This window comes from Rhinolophus sinicus, linkage group LG14 (genome assembly GCF_036562045.2).
Source record: "Rhinolophus sinicus isolate RSC01 linkage group LG14, ASM3656204v1, whole genome shotgun sequence".
In the NCBI taxonomy this organism is placed as follows: domain Eukaryota; kingdom Metazoa; phylum Chordata; class Mammalia; order Chiroptera; family Rhinolophidae; genus Rhinolophus; species Rhinolophus sinicus.
The window spans coordinates 31044886-31068311 of record NC_133763.1 but is presented as its reverse complement, the minus strand read 5'-3'; the positions used below and the strand labels follow the sequence as shown (position 1 = coordinate 31068311).

At 40.1% G+C, this 23426-nt stretch overlaps 1 long non-coding RNA gene and 1 pseudogene across 1 annotated transcript; one reads left to right on the top strand and one right to left on the bottom strand.

Moving 5' to 3' along the window:
- The first annotated feature begins 969 nt into the window (after positions 1–969).
- Positions 970–13345, top strand: LOC141568484 (uncharacterized). The gene is made up of 3 exons (XR_012491637.1): positions 970–1037; positions 10630–10695; positions 10793–13345. It is a non-coding gene; the product is annotated as an uncharacterized LOC141568484 (long non-coding RNA).
- A 6971-nt stretch (positions 13346–20316) lies between these two features.
- Positions 20317–22905, bottom strand: LOC109437525 (KATNB1-like protein 1; annotated as a pseudogene).
- Between the last annotated feature and the right edge of the window lie 521 nt (positions 22906–23426).

Genomic DNA, 23426 nt, shown 5'->3' with positions numbered 1-23426 from the left:
TGTTTTATTAGAGCTTTTGTTTGTTTTAACGTGAACATCTAAGTAGTGAGTAAGCTTCTTGGTGGCAGAAACTGTGTATTTCTCTCCCCGAGCTTTCACGTATAGCGGTTTGCATGGGCAATTGGTGGCCGCAAGGAGTGACTGAGCAGCTTTAGCCTATCTCCCCATACCTCCATCAGCCTCTCCTCAAAACACCCCAAATAAAATTACAGTCTAACAAAATACATGGTATTGGCTATGAAAACACAGCCTCAGTACATGACCCTTAGGTGCTGCACCTTCCCAAGCAGCTGGCTGTTTTGAAGCCCCTTATGTAGACACTCTGGGGCTGCACCTGGGAGTGGAAGCTCTGTCTATTGACTGCTTACTTTATTCCAAGCTCTTTATACAATGTCAGATCGCTCCAGACACCAAACAGTTATTGATCAGGCCTTAGGAATCATCTTGACACGAGGTTGGAGCTGGAAAAAGTGACATTCAAGTTACCAAATTTAGCCCAAGATAATCCATACGCTTGCTGCAGGCAGAAGCTCTGTCATCTGTCATTTGTGTCTCTCAGGGCCACAAGCACGGGGCGGGGGCGGGGTGTGTGGGTGGGTAGACTGCAAGGGTGAGTGACCATGCTCCCTTCTGTCACCTGCTTTCACTACTCAGCTCTTGAAAGGCTGTGCCTGCAATGAACTTGAACATGGAGAATGTGATACAAAATGAAATAGTTCTTTTTGCAATCAGCATAAGACCTTCTTTCCTCCTCATTAAGCCACATATTTCCTCAAGCCCCAGCTGCATGAGTCACTGCTCTTCTGATACACATAATGCACAGGAGCGAAGGAGAGAGAAAAGTTGGGGCCGGTGGGGTAGAAAGTGCAGTCAGGTCTGAAATGAGCAACGGTTGAAAAGTTTGCATTTCCTCTACTCTTGTGAATTTAAATACAAATCTTGCCAGTTTTCTCACTATAATCATAGATGGAATCCGGGGTAGGAAATGGGACAAGAAGCAGAGGACGTGCCACCGTCTTCTCTCCTGATTCTTTTAGGTAAGATTGGAGATGCTCAGACCCCTGGCTCATACCTCTGGTTCTCTTTCCTGACTCTTCGAGCTGCATCTTTTCTTCTATTAAGTACACACTCCTAAATGCCTGGAATAAATTATCTGTGTGTGTTATTCTCCCAAGGAGCATTTTCACCTGGTTAAGTGTAGAATATCAATTTTTACTCTTCTTTGGGCCCATGTTGCTATAAAATTTTCATAAGTCACAGAATTTCATGGCAAAACAGAGATTATGTTAGCGGCAATGTGTTAAAAAGAATATGGGGGAAAAGCATAATTATATGATCTTTTCTTTCAACTCATTTTCAATATATGGAAGCTAGATGTTCAATTTAGGAGAAAGTACTAGCAAGTCTGTTTCTATTTTAAAACCATCCTGGGGAGAAACAGACCTTCAATTACTCAGAGGAGAATGGAAACTGCTGAGCCTAGGCATACTGTGCTACTTTTAAAGAAAAGAAAGGCATTAAAGAAAATTTGGTATTATTCTAAAATATAAGCTATCAAGCACCAGGGGGAAAACGACAGCTCAGCGCCTGGTTGACACCAAAAGGACTGAGGGCTCAGTTATTCCTTGGAAACTGGAATGAGATTGGGAGCCAGGTTCTAGTTGTCTATTTGTCCACCTGTCTATCTATCTACTCACATTGGTTGAATACTTAGAAAGAGATAGGCTTTGTGTGCTTTAAGTAGATATATGATTTTATTTCATTTTTCCCTTGCTCTTATTAATAAGTAGTTATTAGTAATCCCATTTTACAGATAAAAAAGTAAAGGCTAAAGAATAGTTACTCTGAATAGTAATTATCTAATACATACAGAATTTAACATATATTAACCATTGTCATGATAATCCTATGCCCATTTTGCAGCTGGTGAAACTGAGGAACAGTGAAGTTCAGTAATTTGCCAAGGCCACACACCCAGCAAATGAATGATTGAATTCATATAACCCGTCTCTATGTTTAACCGCAACCTATATTAACTCTTCAAATTAAATAATTAAAAAACACTGTAGTGTAACAATATACTGTGCTCTACATATTCAGTGCTTCTTAAGTTTAGCAATACTCTTCCATTTTTGAAATATGTACCATGTAGCCTAGGCAAAGACAATTACTGAATAATAAAGAATTAGAACATTCAACAACTATTAGAGAATTATCTTAGACAGCATCACGTCGAAAACTCTCATTTTAGAGAAAATGAATCTGAGGCTCAGGGGGTTAAGAGGCACATCCAAGTTTGCACAGCAGGTGGTAGACAAGGGCCAAGCTTTAACCCTCTCCATCCCTAAACCTCAATACAGCGTTCCTTCCATTGCTTGCTCCTCAGGTCTGATTTCACAGGCGTTTCTAGGTCAAGAACAATTTTGAAGAAGGTTTTGTGGAAGAGAGACAGAGAATTTTGAGTTGGACTATGAAAAAGAAGCAATGAGGCTAGAGAGAGAGAGAGAAAGGATGGTGCCTATATTTTACCTGCTCTCTTCTCATTAGGCACAGTCCATCACTGCATTCTCTCTCTTTGCCTTCTTCCTCTCAAATCAGCTTCTGCACAGCATTTCCTGTCTCAGTGAGTCCCACCTTCTACACAGTAGCTCCAGCCAGAGACATAGCTACCCTACTTGCCCTCACAACTGGCAATCAGCCACTAGCTGGTTCAGTGGATTCTACCCCTAGGTACCTCTCATATCTTCTCTCTAGCTATCCTTACAGTCATAGTCTTGGCCCCAATTACCATCACTTGTCACCTGAACTGCCACAAAGTCTAATCTGGTCTTCTGAATGCTCAGCTGAACTCCTGGACTGTGGGCAGCATATGGCTCTGGAGTTAAACATGAGGGTTGAATCCTGACTGTATCCTTTCAAGCTGCGTGACCCTGGATAATTTACTAAACCACTTGAGAGTTTCGTGTCCTTGACCTTGGATGAGAACAACTATAGTTCCTACACCATAGGGTTGGTGTAAGGATCTGATGACTCATCCGTGTGTGAACTGCCTGGTGCATAGCCAGCACTTAATAAGTATTAGCTATTAATCTGCTTATACACTCCTCTTTCTCTTTGTGGAGTGGTTTTCTTTGCTTCGTTGGGCTTATGTCCAAGCCTGGCCACCCCACAATGGCAACCTCACTCCTAACTCCACACCACCCCTATCTAGGCCAACAGCAAGACTGAATATGATTCTCAGTCCTCAAGCCAAAGTCTCAGGAGAAAGTTTCCTTGGCTGGGTTGTGTCCATGGAGGCAGATGAACTCAGCTGTGGAGGGTGAAATTGCGTGTGGTGGGGTTGACGGTGGAAGTGATGGTGGTAGTTCTCAAAGAAAGAAAGGGTGGTTAATTAACCCTCCCAAAGCAATGAGCCCAGCAACCCTGCATTTTTCTTTGTCTGTGTGGTAAGTCTTTGAGAAGCACTGTGGTGCCCTTGCCAACACCTTGAGTCCTTTTACCATATCTGTGAGCTCCTTTCCCCCAACCCCTCTGGCTTTTGCTCCTAACTGCCCTCCATCTACTGAGTCACTGTGCTCACAAGTGTGGAGCCAGAGGGCCTGGGGTTTATATCCTCGCATCCTTTAGGTGGCTGGTAGCCGGGGACTGCCAACCACCAGTGAAGGTGTTTGGGACCTCTCACCACCCTGGTCCTGAATGGGGACACACCAGAGCTCCCTGGATCAGGCCAAGGGGGACTTTGCCTGAGATGGTACTTGGCCTGGACTCTTCCCGTCTCTGTCCAACTTCCCCCCTTCCTGGCTGCCCCAAGAGCATTTCCTTAATAAACCACTTACACATAAGTTCCTTTCTCAGGGTCTGTTTCTGGAGCTCAATTTAAAACAATCCCATGAATAAAAAAACTGAGTCTGAACTCATTTGTGAGCCATTAGTGAATGTAAATGATGTCCTTGTGAAAGCGATTCTTTCTGTCCTCTGAGAGTTGATTTGTTCCTCACCCGGCATTCTTCAGTGGGTCCCACCCAGTGAGAGAGGCTGTTGGGCAGCCCAGTGGCTCTGCCCTCAGAAAATGATCTTCTTTCAAAGAAAATAAAGAGGGCAGCCACTCTTATTAAAAGAAGAAGGTCGGTGTGGTATGCGACTTGATATTTGTTCCTCCCTCCCCCACAAGCTTGGAGGGCAGTTTTAACTTTCAGAAAAATAGCTAGCCAAGTCTAGCTGCCTGTCTGAACACTAAACACGGAAGGCCAGTAGAGGGAAGCAGGACACAAGATGGCATTTCTGGGACAAATGGACACATTAGCTGGTTCTCATGCAGTAGTGCTCACTCTTACTGCAGGGGTTGCTCCTGCTGAGGATAAGGACATGCACTGGGAATGGATGTCAATGAAGAATGTTCTCCCACGGAGGGCTCACACAAGGCTTCAGACTTGATGCCAGCCAGGGAGCGCCTTTGGGCTGATGGGGTCAGTCCTTGGAACGGAGCCAGTCTCAATGACAGGAGATTAGACAGTTACTGTTGTGGTGGATTTTGAGTGTCTCTAGTTCCTAACTCCACTTCAAAATATTCTGGCCGCCCCAGCTTTACACTGATGACTCAAAGTCTACCACACAAATGCATCTCTTTGAGCTGAAAACATGTCTATTATTAAAATGTAAACCTTTCAAGAGCAATAACATATTTCCCTCTTGCATTAACCAGGACTCTGGGTTGTAAGTGACAGAAACTTAACTCAAAATGGCATAAGCATAAAGCAGGATTTAATTGGGTTGGTAATTATTATAGACTGACTTCAAGCACAGCTAGATAAGGTGCCAAAATAATGTTATCAGAAATCTGTTTTCCATTTGCCAGTTTTGCTTTTCTCTGTGTTGGAGTCATTCTAGATGGCCTCCAGCACCTCCCCAGTCTCTTAGCAACTCCAAAAGGAAGGAGTACCTCTGCCCTTTGTCCCAGCCCAAACCCCAGGACTGCTTCTCATTGGCTCAAATTGAGTCATGTGGTCTCCATGAACCAATCACTGTGACTCTGATGGATGAGGCCTAGACACATGTCAAGGGCTGCAGTGGGGAAGAAGGTTGGTGCAGCAAATAAAATTTCAAGTGCTTTTACCAACAGAAGAGAGCATGGGCAACAGGAAAGCAAACCAACCCCTGTTCACCACACTGACTATCTGTTTTATGTCTCCATGGCGATAACAGGGAGCAGCTCTCTACAAGATGAGGCAGAGCAGAGATGTAAAAATAAATCCAGAGTGAGGGCACCATATTGGGAAGCCTGGTGGGGTGGGGCACTGCATTAGAGCTTGAGGAGCCAGGGGCGCTGAGATTTTAATTGCACACTCTCAGAGGCTGAGGACATTTCAAGACTGTGAGAAAAGTAGCAGTAGAATTCCAGGTAGCTTGACAAGTACTGGGCAGGGCGCCGGCATTGCAGCTCACAATTTATACCAACAGGCTTCCCCTGACTTGTAAGCTTGGACTTCAGCCTCGTTTAACAAGAAGGAAATAATCTATTCAGATTTCTATATAATAGTCAAAAGATCCTTTGTCACATTTCATGTGATGTCTGGCAGGGATAACTGGTAAAGCTAGGAAGGGCATCATGTTTTATTTGCTGGACTGTCCCATCATCTGTTTTTGTTGTCCCCATGACAAGACAATAGTAGCACGACTAATAGACAGCTCAGATCTACTGAGCACCATCTTGTAACAACCGGATGAGGTCTAGCCTAGTGTTCCACTATACAGAGGCAGTACTAGTGCTTGCAGAAAAGTGACGGACGTGGTTTGCCAGTCAGTGAATGGTGGATGCAGGATGGAGACTCCAGTTCAGGGACTTCAGAGCCTACATGCTTAATTCACAGGTCACAGCTGAGAGTACGAAACCGGAAAGAGGTGGGGGAGAATGGGGGGAGAACTACAAGGAGAAAAGATTGAAGTTTAAAGCCATCAGCCTTAAGGGGCAGGCGAAAAAAATCCAGGTGTACAAGACATGGCTGCTGACAATCTATGAATGGGGCCAGGAACCAACAAATTATGAGAACATGCTTCTCTTTATTTGCTAAAGATGACACCACTATGGGTAAGGCGATCACCTAATTGATTGTCTGAACAAAGACCTTTTGAGAGTGAGAGGCCACTCTCAATAATTATACCAGGAAGACTATAATAAGTCAAGACGAACACAGGGTCACCCTAACTAGAGCTTCTAACAGTCAAGCATGGGTTTATTCTAACAGCAGTGATGGACATGCATGGATTTATCCACAGCCCCTCACCCCCGACATCTACCATCTTTGTAGCCCTGTGTTCCACCTAACCAAGTTTATCTCCAGATATAATATAGATAGAAGACAAAAGATACAGTTTAAATCATTAATTTATTTATTTAATTAAGCCAACAATGAACTAAGCAAGACAATACAGCACAATGGTTAACAATTTCATTTTGAGGTTTGGACCTCAGCTACGTGAACTTGGGCAAGATTTCTTGGGGGCTCAGATTCCTGATCTGTAAAATGATATGAGAGCACACATTGTGTGAGTTTTACTTTGCCTTGGATGCTGGGCCAAGCACTTTATGTGGATTATTCAGTTCTATCATCATTACAACCTTTGAGGCAGCTACCATTATTATCTCCATCTTGCAGACCAGTGCACTGAAGCCCAGTGAGGTCAAGTAACTTACTCCAGGTCACACAATTAATACATAAATACCTGTCTTATGTGGATTGCTTTGGTGATTAAATGAGATAATGGTTATTAAAAACTTAGCATATTGACTGAAACCCAAAAGAAATGGATAAGTGGTAGTCCATAATTATGATAATTTAATATTCAGCATTATTATCTTACATTTATAATTTGGAAAACTAGTCTGGGTCATATTTCTAACCCATTGTATGTCAGGAGGATCCTCTGAATACAAACTTTTAATACTCCTTAATATCTTAAGGGGACAGCATTGTTGACATGACCCATCTCAGAGAGCCCCCCCACACACACAGAATGTGAAACATCCAGGCAGTTCTTGCTGCAGCTGGGAAAAGAAAATATGCACATGTATCTTTAAACCTAGACAGTTATCAAAAAAAAAAAAAAAGTGTCTTCTATATAAAGCAGGCAGTGGATGTAGAGTGAAAAGGGGAGGAGAATAGTTGCTTAGAAATTTCCCCAATTCCTCCGAAACTGAGGCTGTGTGCTGGGAAGCATTCTCCCCCCACCAGAGCTGCTCTGCTCGCCTGTTTCCAGAAAAGCTTCTAGCATTACAGAGGACAGGTTTTAGGGGCACACACGGAACACTCTACACACTGTTTCCAATCCTTGCAAAGGTCCAGGGGCCACTGGAGATCATTTGAACCACTTCCCTCAACCCCCAGGTCATGCCCAGGCATTGGGCACAGGAGACACACTTAACCACTGAGAGATGCCACTGGTCTCGAGTCCCTCTAACAGAGGTTACACGAGGGGTCAGGGCCAAGGCCACATGCAGTTCAAGTTTCTGGATCCAAATGGATGGTGTGACCTTGGGCAAGTTGGTTAACGAGCTCTCTGAACCTTGGTTTCCTCATTGGTAAGATTGGGATAATGAAACCTTCCTAGTGTCTTAAAAGAAGCAATGTATGGTATATATTTAAGAGAGCGCCTGACACATAGTAGAATTACATGAATGTTAACTATTGTTATTAACAAGTATTAATTGAAAATGTCACTGTGTTAGGTAGTGTGACCACAGAAGGAAACAGGAGCTGCTGCTCCTCTCACTGGATCTATCCCAACTGGGACCCAGAATCTTATCTCAATGGTGAATCGGAGCCCCCTAAAGGAGCCATCACATCTACCGTCACTCACGGGTACTTCAAATCACGAGTCTATACAAACCAGCACGGGAGACGATATTGATAGTATTCACACTCTGGAATGAGAGCCATGTGCTTGGAACAGTACAGTGACTTGGAACATTATATACAATAAACTATAAATGATACCATGAGTTGCTGACATGAATCGTTCATTTATTTCCAATATAAGTTGATGAAAATCCTTAGCTGAGTGTTGTGATAACAATGGACTCTGTTCTGTTCTGATTTTGGTTTTTATTGTTCTCTGGCCCCAGTTCCTACCTCCTCTATGTGCAGAGTTATTCTATAGTGGCCTAAGTTCAGATAAACGCTAAAACTCCCTAATTACTCATTAAAGAAAATTGTTCATTATGCTATAGCACTATCTGTTCAGGGCTATATATTTGCAATTATATTCCTTAGGAGTTCTTGCTTTCCCTAATGAACTCTGCAAACTATTATCCCAGGATGAATTTTTATCCTGGGAAGGTTTTTTCCCCCTTTGTTTGCCCAGTTTTATAGCCCAGTTCTTTCTCCTTAATCTGAACACTCTTTTTCTTCCAGTTGCCTCTTTTCTGCCCTGAGTCACTGATGGGAGATGAAAATGAATTTTGGTATTTTGTCCTCTTGATGGGAAGAGTACATTCCAGATGGCACTTAAGTTTAAAACGGTTCTCTTTTGGGGCAGGAACACAAGTGACAAATTTCCTGGGTGACATTATTGAACAGTAACCTATCTGTCTTTATAAACACTTTGTTAAAAAAAAAAAATCACTGTTACCAGTGATAACATAACAATAATAATTATTAGGCACGTACCATATTCAGAATTCACTGTAAGTTTCATTTGCTGCACCTGAGCTCCAGGACACTTCAGCTGGTGGGGTGAGGGCAGCTGGAACTCAATGTTGCAATAGTCATAAGTGCTCTTATCACTGTGTCCCAAATGTCTAGTTGAACTTCATACTTAATAATGTTTATCTCCACAGAGGGCATGGGAATGTGTTGTTCCTGGGCTGTGAGGTCATTGATATTTTATTTTTATTCCAGAGAAATATCGGCCTGAGCCTCCTGGAAACATTGTTTCATTGCCTGCCCTTGTAAGAATTTGCTTGACCTATTTTGTGGAGGCAAATTAATCCTGGTCCTAGAGTTTTTTTCATGCAAAAGAACTAAATGAAAATTTTTACTGCTGAATGGGTCCCATTTGCCTGAGTCGATTACAGCTACTGAAATGACCAGCTCTAAATGCCATTTTAATGGAAACAAGGTCTTCATAGGTCCAGACTGGCTAGGCCCATGCCTCAAAAGGGAAAGGTCCTCTTCTTTGTTTCTAAAGCTGGATGATTGGGCAGGGCCACCATCTGTGAATATCAGGTTATTACTAACACACGAGGCTCTCTCATCAGGACCACATCCTTCAACTGTGAGTTTTGTGGTGACACAAAGCAGCATAATCCCCCCATTGTTGGTTTTTTAATTATGTAAACAGGAATATAAAGCTGCCCAACTCTCATCCTCCCACAGACGGGCTGAGGAGGACACTGAAGATCGAATCCTTAGATGACATTTCAAAACTTCTCCAGGGCCCATCAGCTCCTAATCGTTGTCTTTTAATCTAGTTGTGGAGGGCACAGCTCACTGGCCCATGTGGGAATCGAACCGGCAGGCCTGTTGTTCAGAGCTCATGCTCGACCCAACTGAGCCATCCTCCCTCCCCAGGAATCTAGTTTTTGTGAACTGCAGGGGATGTCCCTTAGAGGGAGATGTCACAGTCTTGAAGCTCTTTCTCATTCCCAGTTGGCCCAAAGTTTCACAATTTGAAAAGAATAGTGGGAGAAGAGGTGGTAGTGATGATGTGAAAGTGACATTGTTTTGACCAATAAAGAGAAGTTTGAACTCCACTGTTGCCAACTTAGGAAAATATCCCTTGTGTGGGTTTGATTCAACTGTTCTTTGCACATGTATCTGGAGGAGGATCTGTCTCTAAGATCATGCTAGGAATGCACAAGCCTGCCTGGGCAGTGGGGGCCTGGAAGTGAAGCCACGGGGCCCCTTTCTCTCAGCCAGTGGTCTTAAGTCTTGCAGCAGTAAAGATCGGGCCTGACTGTGCCTCTGAAGACCATGAGAAATTTTTGCTTTAATGGAAATGTTAATTTATTATATGATTGCAAAATTGTATATATTTACTGCAAAATTTGTAATGATAGAAGAGGATGAACCATCAACAAAAAAATCTATCCTACCCAGTAATACCCATTGTTATCATTGTAAGGCATATTCTTTCATTTTTCATGAATAGATATGATTTTTTAAAAGTGGAATCATGATAAAACACTTTTTTATAATTTGCTTTTTTCTTTTTCCACCAGTTCAATTTTTTCCCAGTTTTACTGAGGTATAATTGACATACAGCACTATATAAGTTGAAGGTGTACAGCATAATGATTTTTTGTACATATAAATGAAATGATTACTATGATAAGTTTAGTTAACATCCGTCAGCACATATATACACAAGAAAAGAAAAAAAAAGTTTTTTTCTTGTGACGTGAACTTTCAGAATTGATTCTCTTAATCACTTTAGTATATACTGTACAGCATTATTAACTGTTATACATTACACCCCACTACCTATTCATCATATAATAGAGAGTTTGTACCTTTTAACCACCTTCCTCCAACACCACCATCTGCCACCACTAACCACCCAAACCTACCTCTGGTAACCACAAATCTGATCTCTTTTTCTGAGTTTTGTGTTTGTTTTGCTTTTTTCCTTCAGGAGGTAATAGAGTAAACATTTTTGGACTGGAGGAAATGTACTGCCTGGGAATAAGCATGTCCTGAGGTCAGTGTCTGTGGACGGAAGGGGGTTCTCTAAATAGTGGGTGAATGATGCCAGGACGAGATGGAAAGAGTTTTTTATTTTCTTTCTTCTCCTACAGAGAGGACTGCGTTGGAAAGCAGGAAGACCGATTAACAATTGTGTGGACTTAAAGGGCCTTCTTGGAAAGGATGTAATGCCTTAGCCGTTTTTCCGCCAAAATAAGGGACAGCCACGTTCAGCAGAAAACTTAGTTTTAACCTCCTGCTGCATAGTTTCCTGAATTATCCCAATGCTTCAGGGAAGTGCACAGAGAAGCCAGGAAGACCTGAGGGCCTGCTTCCAAGGAACCACTGGGGGCCCAAATGAAGCCCCTCTCTTCCTAGATACAGCAGAGGCGGCACATTCTGGCATTGGGGGAGAGCAGCTGCTTGGGTCACTGTGGACTCTTCACTGAGTGAACAACATCCAGAACCCAAGGGGCCAAAAGAAACGGCCCTGGGGAGATATGGTCCTCTTCCGCCACCTACCGACAACATCGACTCATTGCAGTTCCCAAATGCGCCTAGACTACCTATGAAGTAGACCAGTTCAGGAAAGAACCAATCCAGGAATATCAAAACTACTCAAGGAGCATTTTCTGCATTCATACCACAGTTTTCTGGCTCTTGGTTTTTCCGGAGCTGGGATCCTGAAATGCCAGATGAACAACTGGTCTTCCCCGGCACCCTCTGCAGTGGCTTTACAGTAGGATTGGGCAGACTGCAAGGCACCTCCCCATTAACAGCTTTCCCAGCACGCCCTTGAGTGGCTTTGAACGAGTTGCAGGGCATTCAGCTTTTTTTTTTTGCCTTTTTTGGAATTGCAGATGACTATCCGTAGTATGAGGGGAAACCAGCCCCTAATGCCAGGATTGCCTCAAAGGGTTTTCTTTCTCTCCTGATCTTGATAGCAGTGGAGGTGGTAGAAAGTGGCTAGACTAGAGGTATATTTTGACGGTAGAGGTGACAGAATTTGGGGCTGTAGTGGATATTAGTGCAAGTTGTATAAAGGATGATGTCATAGCCTTTGGGTTACGTCACAGAAATGAGATATGAGATACCAGAGAGGGCAAAAGGGCATGTGATGTGGAGGTATACACAGGTAGAAAAGAACCATGTCAGATGAGTAGAAGGGGACTGAGGACACGTAGACTCAATGGATTGGAAGTCTTGGTAATATCAAAGAACTATTGGAGCCAGGAGATCAGAAGGAAATAACTGGAAAGGTAGCATGAGAATAAACATAGGCTTGGTAATGAGAAAAGAAATCCATTAAAAAAAAATATTTTATTTGCTTATATACATTTTAACATATATTCTATGGATATGCATTACATTTATTTTAGTTATAATTGAATAATTTACTATATAATATAAATCAAAAAATATTATTCTTGAATTCCCAGCATTTCTGTTATACAACATGTATGAGATGAACCAGAATAATCAAACGTCATTGGTGTTAATCTTAAGTAAATAGCCAAAATTTCTATTACGAAGTGTGAATTTAGAGATTTAAAGAAATAAATTCCACTGTTGGATTCTTGTATCTTCAGAATTAAAGAGGTGGTATACATAAACAAAAAATCAATTCTGATGTTCAAATCAGTGAAGTGTGTGTGTGTGTGTGTGTGTGTGTGTGTGTAACATCAACATGTAAAATAGAAACATCAACATGTAAAACAGAAACAATCATTTTTTCCTAAGGATAAATTTGTGTGTATATGTCTTAATCATGTGACTATCATCAAAAACTACAGACATTAGCAGAAACATGAATAGTTGCCTATTCTAACCATTGAAATAATGTTTTTAAATGTTCAGAAGAGAATTTCCTAAAATTTTCAAGATACAGATCTTTATTGTTGGTTTTTCTACTGATTTTGAAAGATCTTTGTCGATTAAACTCATTTTACTAATAGTGTTCACATTTTTTATTAATCAAAGTTGTCTCTATGTTAGAATTTATAACCTACATTAAATAACAGATTTTGTCACTGAATCAAATTAATTCCAGTCCCAGTGAAATTTTACCTTTTAGGCAGACTCTTAGTGTTTTGGTAAATATATAAATTCAACAAAGCTTTTTAAAAAGCTGAAAGCAGCTCACAAACCCTTCTTACTCAACTTTCTTCATGGACCCTATTTGGGGAATCAGTCTATTAAGGAATAACATATCTATTTTTCCATTCTCCTTTTAATATTCCATCTTAATTTTTTTTCTTTTTTCTATTTTCTTCTTATGGTCCCTCATTTATCTATTTCTCTTTTTTCTTTCCGTCTTCTTGCAATCCAAGTTCTGTCCCTATGCTCCTTTCCTTTTTGTTCACTGTGTTCTGAGAAAAATTTTCTCCTCCTGTTCTATTTCTTCTATTCTTGGATTCACATCTCTGCCTATTATGCTTTGTTTTCCATAGAGAATTTGTTCCTATTGGGTTCACTCGTCATCTTACAGAGGATTGTGGATAGAACAAGTAAAATATTAATAATCTGGCTATGTGGTGATCCACGAACATAAGATTTATGAATAGCTCACAAATGCAAAATGTAATTATCCATGGATGATGTCAATAAAGCATAGTCACTTTGGTATAAGCTTCTTGTGTTCAAGGCCTGGTATCAGTAAATTATTGAATTTTTCATGTTGCTTGACATCTCTGTGAATTAAAGATATTACTAATGAACAACACGATGAATCTCATTTTTCTATTGCATTGGAGCAAATTTTTTTCTTTAGTTCAAGTTATATAGTCTATGATGCTTTAAGGTAAGCAGGAACCTGAAACTAAAATGTAAAGTGGAATATGACTCTCCTCCCCACTTTTTACAGATTTGTCAAATGATTGACTGTTAGCCACATGACTCTAGTTTTTAACTTCATCCACTCTGTCTGGAATATTCTTTTTACCATCCTTTTCTTCCATGTCAGCTTATTACGAACTTTACCCAATCTTCAAGTCAATCTCCTAACACTCCCACATGCCCCCCAAATACCACCTTTACATAATGCTCTTCCTGGTCCTCTAAAAAAAGTCAAATATAATCTCTTTCTCTCCTCAGTATGCTCAGTACTTAGTTTGTACAACACATATAGTGCTTATTAAATCTGCCTTATCATCTAGTTGTATGTGAATTCCCTTAGCATCCTTTATAGCCTATAACCCTAATACAGAAAATCTAGCACAGCGCCCAGTGCTAGACTAGAGTATGGAACAAAGAATTTTACAACTGAAAAGAATGCTTGATTTAGATGCTTAATTTTACCGGTAAGGATGCTGAAGCCTAGTTTAAGAGGCAAGTCCCACTGACAGTGGGAGGCAGTTTTCTTGTTCCTCCCATTCTTGAATGCGTAGTATGAATAAAATTGTGTGTGTCCTGGAATATACAAGTAAGAGTGTCTACTTTTAAGAAATTCAGAGTCTACTGACCAGAAGAGACAACAGATTATTATAACACAGCTATTTGTAGACTCAATCAATCAGTCAATAAATTTACTATCTTTGTAGTAATATTACATGATATTTCCAATCACAAGTGTGTAGAAACAGGTTTTGTAATTCAGTTAACAAAATCACATCCCAAGCTGGCTGGTAGGAAGGGATTCAAACCTGACTTTTGCCAGCCAAGCTAGTCTCCATCAGTCTGAGAAAGAGAAAGTTCTAGTGAAAATGGAGAGGTGATGCTTTCCATCTTACTCTTTTTAGTTTCTCTCCCTTCAGTTTTTGTTGCTGCTTTTCTTTATGTGATCAGGATTTAGCTCTGAACACTCACTGACCACCTGCGATAATTTTTGTCTGGTTTGTGAATTGGCTGTACGTTCACTTTAACCGGACCAAAGAGTCTGTGGAGTTTTGGCTGGATGCACTCACTACTCATTTCACTTACTTATTTTTAAACTTAAATGTCCTTGTAATGTTAGTTTCTTTCATTCCCCTCAAGCTTGGTTTTCTGACAGGGACAGTCCTGCTTAATTCAGGGGCCAAAAGGAGTCTGATGGGATGCATGGTAAGGTTGCCTCCCAGATATGCAGGAAGCCTCACCTGGGACATCTCCGTCCATCCTGCCCACAGCATCAGGAAGAACTGCCGGTTGGGTGGTGTTAGAACGAGTTTTATTTGAAAGTGGTTCCAAAACTGGTAAGAGAGACAAAGCAGAGAAACAGGTTTTGGTAACTTCTACACCTGTTGTTTTGCCAGGATCTGTTTGTTACCTGGTACTCATCCTTTCCTAAGAGATAGGGTTTATGTGCTTTTCAGCTGTTCCTGTAGCTTAGCATTTGCAGTGTGTTGAATGCAGTTCCTAAAAACATGACAACTGTCTTATTTTTATTTTACTGTGATACTCCTTGCTTTAAGGAATACTCGTGTGTGAAAAACAGATTTATATTCTGTACACGAAAGCATTAGGACCTGGAATTGGTAAGGGTGCAGGTAACTGGGTCATCTCCTATGTTATTTCTGCAAAGGTGGACTGGCTTCCTGAAGAAGGGTTTAGCAGAGTGCACCCAAAGCCTCCTCACTGTGTGTGCGCTAGATCCAGCAATTCCACTGCTAGGAATTTATCCTGAGGAAATCACTATAAAGTGTTCAAGACACACTTACATGTTTATTTGACAGATCATTGTTTCCAATAGTGAAAAATTAGAAACATATAGGTAGATCAAAAATTGTTCCATAAAAATACAGGCACAAAAGTATAGACAGCATGATCCTATTTTTATAAAAAGTGTACAAGTATGTGCTTGTAAACAGAGAAAGCAAGATTAACTAGACACCAACATATAAATTGCTCTCTCTGGAGGGTGGGATTATTTGTGGTTTAAACTTCTTCTTGTATTTAAAATTCTGTTTTGAATTTTTTACAGTAGATACATATTATTTTTATAACCAGAAAAATGTTGAATAAGTGCATACCCATTTTAAGAACAACAAAGATCAATTAGTCTGTGACTATTTCCCAAAATTTCTTATGGGATCCACAGACATTTATGATCTTTGTTATCCAACTACGAGATAACAAAATAGTCCTAAGCATCAATATCCTATAAGTTTCCAAGACAGAAAATTTTTTTTAAGAAAAGTAACTTCTAGAATTCCCCACAAAGTTGCCACATTCTTCCCCGCCCCCCCCGAACAAGAAGTCAGGTATATGCTCTGTGGAAAATGAACAAAACATGGACTGTTTTACAGCTGTTAAAATGTTTTAGGTTCATGTATGTGCCCCAACACAGAGGGAAACCAAAGATACATTGATGAGCAAAAAATGCAAGCTGCAGAATATACTCGTATGTATTCATATATACTGGGATTTCTTTAAAAAACAGTAGTAACAATAACCCTACCTCCCCACTGCTCCCAACTGTATGGGACATTTTATTGAGAATGCATATATTTAGAGAAATGTTGATATGCCTAGAAACTGTGATGATACACACTGAGCTGTTATCAAGGTTTACCCTGGAGAGTGGGGGGGGGGGGGGGAAGGGACTGAAAGGCAGGAAACGGGTTTGTGGGAGGTGTAGGGTGAGGTTATTTACATTTTATTTTATATATTTCTATATTCTTTACGTTTCCCACCCATAATTTAAAAAACATTCAAAAAGAAATTTTAATCAATTTCAAGCAAGCTTGCAAACTTAAGAGTTAGAAGCTAGATTGTGGATTTTGCTTATTTAAAATTAAATTCCTGCATTTTTCAGAGGGTCAATGGTAATGGATAATGAAGTTTCTCCCTCTTGGTAATGATTTTGCAAACATAAAAATGGCAAATGGGCCTTTCTAACATTTCAACTCAAACATTTCAAATGTAATCTTAAAGACTTAGGCAGTTTTGCAGTAAGAGACATGATTTTGAAGTGTAGGCAGAAACTCAGTGGGCTAGTTCTCTTAACCAACAAGTTCACCAAATTCATGCTCAGGCTTGGGCACAGGCTAAAGTATGACCTGAGAAATGACTGTCTTTAATGATGTCTTGCCACATAAATACCCCTCCTCATTCTTGTCTTGGCAAACATACTCTTTCCCTTTCACAGTGTCTTTTCTATACCAAAAACAACTTTCAGAAGGAATGGAAACATATTTTCATAAATGTATAAAATGATGACTCTTTAAAATGTTATCTTCTAACCAGATTTGCTTTCTAACAGGCTAACGAATGAATAAAGCTCTAATGGTAGAATCTCACACATCTGTGTATCAAGATCTGGGGGCATATAGTCACTCACTGACTCTACTTATGTATCTGTGGCATCCTCTGCAGTGACCTAGGGTGTGACAGGCATGTTCAGACTTATAGATAATGGTATATGTCAGGACTGCACTGAAGCCAGGTTTGGAACCTTATATATGAGGTCTGACAATTAAGTTCACAAACTCATCCTAGAAAAAGTGCTACATACCTCATTGCTGATATCACTTCAGTCACCTTCGAAGTACTCCCCTTGGGAAGCTATGCACCTCGTCCACCCTTCAAAGCAATTTTGGAACTCTTTCTGGAATGGCCATCAGAGCTGTCGTTGTATTACCCTTGATGTCCTGAATGTTATAAAAATGTCTTACTTTCAATATTTTCTTTATCTTTGGATAAAGAAAGAAGTCATTGGGGGCCAGGTCAGGTGAGTAGGGAGGGTGTTCCAATACAGTTATTTGTTTACTGGCTAACAACTCCCTGACAGTGCAGTGGGAGCTGGCCCATTGTCGTGATGCAAGAACCATGAATTGTTGATGAAAAGTTCAGGTCATTTCCATTTAACTTTATCATGTAGCCTTTTCAGCACTTCCAAATAATAAACTTGGTTAACTGTTTGTCCAGTTGGTACAAATTCATAATGAATAATCCCTCTGATATCAAAAAAGGTTAGCAACATTGTTTTCTCTCTAGATTTGGACTGATGAAATTTTTTGGTTGTGGATAATTGGCTGACTTTCATTGTGCACTTTGACGCGTTGTTTCAGGGTCATATTGTTACACCCATGTTTCATTACCAGTGATAACATAGCCCAAAACATCATCTAACCTCTCCAAAAGGTCTTGGCAAACTTTGACTCTCCTTTGCTTTTGTTCATCGGTGAGCTCCTTCGGGACCATTTTTGCACACACCTTTCTCATGCCAAGATTTTCAGTTAAGATTTTCCTAACTGTTTCTCTCTCGATATGTACTTGGTCTGCTATGCTTCTCACAGTCAGCCGATGATTTTGACATACAATTTGACGAATTTTTGCAATGTTTTTGTCAGTTCGGCTTGTTACTGGCCGCCCTGACCTCTCTTCATCAGTGATGCATTCTCGCCCCTCAGAAAAATGTTTAATCTATTTGTACACTGCTGTTCTCTTTCTGGCATTATCCCCATAAACTTGGACTAATATGTCCCTGATTTCACTTCCACTCTTGCCAAGCTTAACAAGAAATTTAATGTTTGTTTGTTGCTCTAATTCAAGCTCAGACATTCTCACAACAGCACACAGAAATACACAACAACAATAATGAACTCCACTCAGCAAGACACCACCACATGTCGACATGAACACAGCTGTGAGACACTGATATACCAAGGTTATGAAACCTCACTGAGCTGTTTGTAGTGCTGCCAATGTAAGCGCACTTAATGTCAGACCTCATATTTTCTTCACCAGGTTTGAGAAGTTTTCCATCATTATTTCTTCAGATAGATTTTCAATTCCTTGCTCTCTCTCTCTCTCTTCTCCTTCTGATAACCCCAAGATGTGAATATTGGTATGTTTGATGTTGTCCTGAGGCCTCTTAAACTTTTCTTTTTGGGGGCATTTTTTTGCTGTTTTGATGGGGTTTCCCACTGCTTTATTTTCCAAATCACTGATTTCAAACCTGGTACCCCAAGAATCCACACCAGGGTGATGTTTTTAACATTTTTAAAGCAAGAAAGATGCTTGTTTAGGAATCACATCAGTAGTCACTAATTGGGTAAATACTAAAGACACTCAAGTGTTTGAAGGGTTTGATTACTAAAAATCTTTGTTCAGATGCCACTTGGGCTCATTAAAGATGAGATTAATATACAAACCAATAGTAGTATTTAAATCCCAATCACTTCCAAGATAGGCTAAGATATATAGCTGTGAAAACATTCCACAAGTGGTTTTACTGACACTAAAAATGGTATTTAAAACAGAACCAAAAAAAGACCTCCTGCAGTCTGCTGGCCTTTCATACCAACCATCAGAGGCGGTAGTAATATAAAGTGTTGGAATTTAAAATACGAAGTCAGCACTAACTGTAAACATTTCTAAAGTGTTGCATGTAATTTCTTAAAACATAGGTAGTGAAAAAGAATTAGAATTCATATAAAATCAGAAGCTAAAAAAGCAAAAAATAGAAATATTTAGTGAATTTATTCAAATGAAGGAAGCTTAAATGATAGAGAACTGAAAATATTAGAAATCTATATACAATAGAAAGTGAATATAAATTAGCTAACTCCATGAACATTTCCAGCTAAGTATTCATACAAATACATATTCACCTTTTTCTTTCATATTGGAATAACACATACATACATGGCATGATGATTCTGGCAAAAAAACAAATCAGAAATATTAAAAATATTCTCAAGTTTTAAAGATGGCGTGGAACAGGTTTAAACAACAACATTCTATGTGAATGGAAGCCCATGATCTGATTTCACGATTTTGTCATGCCAGAAGCCTGATTGGTTTTAATTTTTTTAAAACAGATGTTGGTATCATACACATTGGCTTATTAATTAAGGCATTTTCTATACACAGTATCTCAGGGTGGACAAAAAAACTTTTAGTATTGATTATTTGTTATGATGTTTTAAACTTTCCAAGTTTTTTCAACATAAGAAAACAGCTGCACACATTTGAGTGTTTTCGTATAAAACACAATTTTTTTTAAATTAAAGTTTATTGGGGTGACAATGGTTAGTGAAGTTATATACGTTTCAGGTGTACAATTCTGTATTACATCATCTATACATCACATTGTGTGTTCACCACCCAGAGCCAGTTCTCCTTCCATCACCATATATCTGATCCCTCATCTACCATCTCCCTCCCCCATTACCCTCTGGCAACCACTAAACTAGTGTCTGTGTCTCTGAGTTTTTATAAAACACAATCTTGAAAAAAGTAATGATGATTGGTCTTTGTGGTTCCTAGTAATAAGTTGTCTTATTTTTTCACATGGTATAAGGTTTTTTCTTATGCAGAATTGCATTAAGATCCAGTAGTTCTTAAACAATGTTACCAAATAACCACATAATGCCAAATACAGCAAAAGGTGAACAATCTTCATAGGGCACTTTCCCCTCTTTAAAGTTGAAGCTGCTCCTTTCGGATATTTTTCCACTTCATTGTGAAGTAGATTGTTAGGGTTTTGTTAGTGGTTTCATTATGTGGCTAAAAAAAAAGGAGAAGAAGGAGGAGGAGGAGAAGAAGAAGAAAAAGGAGAAGGAGAAGAAGGAGAAAGAGGAGGAGGAGAAGGAGCAGGAGAAGAAGAAGGTTTTGATTTCTTTCATACTTCGCAGTTCTCCAGTGAGACATTTTGGAAATCATCTAGTCCAGGGATGTTTTGAATAACCAAATACTCTTTAGTAGATGAAGTTTCTCAATGCCACTGCAATAAATAAGCATCTACATCCTTAGCTATATTCCCAGTATATCCTGGAACCAAAGTAAGATGGTTTTCTTGTTCCCACAATCCATTTAATTGTTGTTTTAAAATCTGAATTATTTCCATCATTTATAATTTCTGTTTGAATGATAGTTCTGACCACCCCCTTTTTACAACTGCATGAAGCCAGCTTAAACCAACTATTACTCTTCAAATTTGCTTTATTTGCTTTTTTTTTTTTTTATTGGGGAAGGGGAACAGGACTTTTTTTTTTTATTGGGGAACAGTGTGTACTTCCAGGCCTTTCCTCCAAGTCAAATTGTTGTCCTTTCAATCTTAGTTGTGGAGGGTGCCATTCAGCTTCAAGTTGTTGTCCTTTCAGTCTTAGTTGTGGAGGGCGCAGCTCAGCTCCAGGTCCAGTTGCCGTTTTCTAGTTGCAGGGGGCACAGCCTACCATCCCTAGTGGGACTCGAGGAGTTGAACCGGCAACCCTGAGGTTGAGAGCACGCTGGCCCATGTGGGAACCGAACCGGCAGCCCTCGGAGCTAGGAGCACGGAGCTCCAACCGCCTGAGCTCCCGGGCCGGCCCTCAAATTTGCTTTTAAGTAGTGATTTTATTAGAGGCAACAAGTCTAGAGGCAGCCAAGTAAGATGTATTGTTTTTCTTCGTGTAAACTGTTGGTGAGCACAGGGAAGCAATTCACTGCCACTCCGAGGTCTTCTATCCTCACTAAATAAGCTACAAGTTCACTTATGCTTCTCTTTCTCCAGAAAGTTAAAGCTACATTCAATCTCAAATTCTTGCTGAACAGAAGTTGTGCCATTCTGTCATGGTCCTAAGAAACCTCAGGGAAAAATCCATTGTATTTTGATGATGCGTTTTTTTGTCTGTGAAAAATCAGAATCACTGGAGTTAAGGAAATATGTTCAACTATCATTGTGTAATTTTTCGGGCACAGCCAGTTAGTTTTCTTTATTTGTCATGTTACACCCCCATTTATAGGGGACTGCTCTTGTTTGTTTGTTTGTTTTGTTTTGTAACAAAGATTTGGAAAAGGATGATGAACTTTCTTTCTGTGATAGATCACCTTATGTAGTTTATCTGGCCTTTTCACAGCTTGTCCAACTGTTCTATCTATGCAAGCAGCCAACAGTTTTGGAGATTTCTTAACCTCTTTCAGGTTCTTATTCGTGAAATTAGAGATCCTTTTTCTAGGGAGATCAATGGAATGATCTTCAATATTGTTACAAAAGTTTTGTTTTTTAACATTGTGTGTTTCAGATGCTGTAATCTCTTGAATACCAACTTTTCATGGTATCTCGGAGCCTCAGCCCAATCCTGGCACCGATGAACTGGGCCTGGAAGCCTAGAGAGTCTCTCAGCTCCCAGGCCAAGCCCCACTCGGGGTCATTCAAATGCCTTCTAATGAAGTCTTTATTTCAGTTATCATATTTTTATTTCTGGCTGGTTCTTTTTTATGTTTTCTATCTCCATTTTTATGTTTCCTGTCTCTTTGTTGAAGTTCTCACTGAGGTCACTGAGCATCCTTAAAACCAGTGTTTTTAACTCTGCATCTGGTAGATTGCTTGTCTCCATTTTATTTAGTTCTTTATCTTGTTCTATTGTTTCATTTGGGACATGTTTCTTTGTCTCCCCATTTTGGCTGCCTCTCTGTGTTTGTTTCTGTGTATTAGGTAGAGCTGCCACATGTTGCAGTTTTGGCAGGGTGGCTTTATGTAGAAAGTATCCTGTGGGGCCCAGTGGTGCAATCTCCCTTGTCACCTGAGATGGGTACTCCAGAGGTGTCTCTTGTGTGGGTTTTGGGTGCTCTCCTGTTGTTGTTGTGTTGACTTTTGTTCAGCTGGACTTTAGGCAATTTTCAATGATGATTGTTCTATAGTTTAGTTGCAATTTTGATGAGGTAGTGAGAAGTGGCAAGCATAGCGTTTAACTACTCTGCCATCTTGACTGAAAGCTAAATTGACTTTTAAACTGTCCAAATCTCCCTTATTTGAAAAAAATAAAGTCTCAGCCCCACAAAGTCTTCATCTAGTTCTCTTTCTTCTTTACAGCCAGACATACTTTTATGGTTGTTGTGTCTGCACACCCAACAGCTACTTGTTTTCTTCCTACATTTCTCGCCATTTTTTCTGTTTCCTCTGTAGATGCTCCCTCCCCCTACTGGTCATTAAGTGTTGTTGTTCTCAAGGCTCAGTTCAGCAACTTCTTCATGGGACATTTTGTCCCTGAGGGGTCTCATCCATATCCGTGGTTCTCAAACACAAATGACTCTCAAACACACACATGAGCAGATTGGAGCCATATCTGTAGAGCTAACTGCCTTTGTGCATATCTTTCAGGATGTCTGATGCTTAGCATGTCCGTAATCCAACTCAACACCTCCCACCCATCCCCAAACTTCCAAATGTTCACCACGACACCCCTGTTATTTTTGACACCTCCCGTTTCCTCACTACCCCATATTCAACTCAAATCCATCAATTTTACCTTTTACATCTATCTCACAACTATATTTCTCTACCACCCTCATCCAAGCTATCTCCCTCCTGGACCACTGCCATAGCCCTTCACTGGTCAACCTGTCTCATTCTCTAATCCCCTTTTTCCACTATGGCCAGAATAACACACTTCAAAATGGAAAATTTCAAATAATCTTATCCTGTTGACCTTTCTCCCACCTCTCAAAAATGTATTACTATCCTATTTTTCTGAGGAGAAGAAATAAATTCTAATATGGCCTAAGAGGTGACACATAGTGACTCTTAATCACTTCCTCCAGCTCATTTTTAACTATACTTTGTCCCCTAATAACACCTAGTCTTTATTTCCTCAAAGTGTAATCCTACACCCAGAATACACTGCTTGGACTCCTTCTTCACAGTCACAACTGTACTCATCCTGTAGGTTGCAGCTCAATCAGCATCTCCCCTAGGTTGTTTTCCCTCACTCCCCAGAGAAGGTCAAATCCTCCCATTACACACTTTCATAGCACCAGGTGCCTTTCTTTCATATGACTTATTGAACTTATGACTTTATTTTAATTATGAGATTAATTAATGTCTGTACCTCCTAAACAACTGAA